Genomic DNA, 2653 nt, shown 5'->3' on the forward strand with positions numbered 1-2653 from the left:
TTTAATTTCTTGCTTGGAAAATCCAAACTTTGGAAATGTGAAGCCTGGCTTCTTCATTTTTACATCCATCTTTCTGGCATCCACTTTTTGTTTGTCTGCTTTTCCTCCTAATGTTGCAGCTTCTGCTGTGGGCTGAATTCCAACATTCCCTTCTGGAAGCAAAACATCCACATGTGTCTCAGAGCCTTTTCCTTTGAGATGATCAGATCTAAATCTTGGTAACTTTAATTTAGTCTCAAGTTCAAGTTCTTTAGCCTGCACATTCACATCGCCAGATGGCCCCTTTATATTTACCACTGGGCCTTTAATGTCAGTTGATGGTACCTCTGCAGATAGCCGAGCATTAGGCTGTCTTAATTTAGATTCTTTAATGGCTGCTTCTGCATCTGAGATGTCATCACACTCCTTTGAAACTGTGACACCAAATTTAGGCAGTTTAAGTGTAGGGAGTTTGAATTTTGTTGGTGAGACAACCATGGTTGGCCCTTTTACTTCCTCATCTGGGACACTCGCATGTTCCTCTTGCTCTTTTATTACTTCTCCTTCTGCAATAGAGACATTCAATTGGGAGGGTCTAACAACTTCTTCTACCTTACCTCCTTGTCTGGAAAATCCAATTTTGGGAAATGTAAAACTTGGTTTCTTCATTTTCACTTCAAGCCCTTTTGAATCAATTCTTGGTATGTTTACATTTTTTGTTACTGTGACATCTCCAACTTGAGTTTCTGGAGCTTGGATATGAAGTCTGTCTTCTTGTAAGGAAACATTCTCTTTTGGCACTGACACACTGATATCAGCTACTGTGTCTTTTCCTTGTGGTAAAGCCATTCCAAATAATGGTATATCACTTTCTTGTCCTTTAAGTTCTTTAGACTTTTGGTCCACAGGAACAGATTGTCCCTTTATGTTTAGTGTGGATTGATCAATGTCAGCTGAAGGAGCCTTACCTGATGCATCAACATCAAACTTTCTTAGATCTGTATTTTTTTCTGGGATATCTAAAACTTCTTTCCCTGCAATTCCAAATTTAGGGAATTTAATTGTGGGAAGTTTGAATTTCATTAGGGAACCATCAGTAGTTAGGTCCTTCAGTTCAGTTTCAGTCCCAATGCCTTTAATATCTTCTTCTGGTTCTTTTATATCCACAGTTCCCTCTGGTACGGAGACCCCTACATTTGGGATTCTAAAATCACTGTCAGGGACTTTAATATCTGATTTAGAAAATGAAAACTTAGGAAATGAAAACCCTGGTCTCTTTATTTTCAAATCAAGTCCTTTGGTGTCTGTTTCAGGTGTGTCTAATTTCTGTTTAGTTTTTGTGACATGTGCTTCAATATCAAGTGGCTGAACTTTTTCCCTTAGTTCAGTTTCTGTCTTTGATGTACCTTTATCGATCTCTGTGTCTTTAACTTTGGGAAAGTTGATTCCAAAATTTGTTAGCTTGAATTCACTCCCTTCCTGTCTAAGTTCAACTCCTTCAGGTTTTAGCTTCACATCAGTGGATGTCCCTTCTATGTTTACAACTGGTCCTTTGGTGTCTTTGCCCAACATTTTCACAGTTGACTCGGATAGGCTAAATTCAGGTTCTTTAATGTCCAAACCTGCAGAAGGCATGTGTATCACTCCCTTTGAAGATCTGACTCCAAATTTAGGGAAATGGATTGCAGGGAGTTTAAATTTTGATGGTGAGCCAACTGTAGTAGGAGCTTTTTGTCCAGTTACACCATCTGAATCTTTAGTATCTATCAACAATTCTTTTACGTGAACACTTTCCTGTTGAACAATTACATCCACTTTTGGGAGGTGTAAGTTAGCATCTGTGGTTCTAATGTCTGGTACAGAGATTCCAAATTTGTGAATTGAAAAATTTGGCTTCTGCAGTCCTTTAGAATCTAATTCTGCTGCATCTGCTTTTCCCTGAATTTTGAGATCTGCAGCTTTGGGGTCAGCAAAGTGGACACCTACATTCTCCTTGGTTAGAGAATCATCCACCTTGGGCTCTGTTGCCCTGATATCAGCCTCTGAAGATTTTACTCTCAGAGGAGCAATCCCAGATTTCTGCAGTTTGAGCTTATTCCCTTCACTTTCAACAACAGCTCCTTTAACCTTTAAATCCATTTCAACAGATGCACCTGTAAGGTTACCCCATTCTTTAATCTCATCAGATGGTATCTCGCCTTCTGATCCTTTGATGTCTGCATCTATGACTGTATGTTCTTTTGGAGCTGTAAGTCCAAACTTAGGTAATTTAATTGTGGGAAGTTTGAACTTAGTTGTGGAACTGAACATGGCAGGTTCTTTTATTTCAGGTTTACATTCGGGAACATCAAGGTCTATGTCTTTTTCCTTATCCTTTCCCTCTGATGCAGAAATATTCACTTTTCCTTCTGATAAATTAACATCCACCTTTGCAGGTCCAACATTTACTTCAGATGCTTTTACATTTGGTTTTGAAAATCCAAGTTTAGGAACTGATATCCTTTGCGATTTTACTTTTACATTAATCTGCTGAGCATCCACCTCTGGTATTTCAACGTACCCTTCAGTTGAAAGAGCCTGTACTGCAGCATCATGCGATATGACCTCCACTTTGTGCTCAAGCACAGCATAATTTTCCTCTTTCCTTGCACATACTCCAACTTCATCTCCCTTT

Source organism: Chanos chanos, chromosome 4, assembly GCF_902362185.1.
Source record: "Chanos chanos chromosome 4, fChaCha1.1, whole genome shotgun sequence".
NCBI lineage: Eukaryota > Metazoa > Chordata > Actinopteri > Gonorynchiformes > Chanidae > Chanos > Chanos chanos.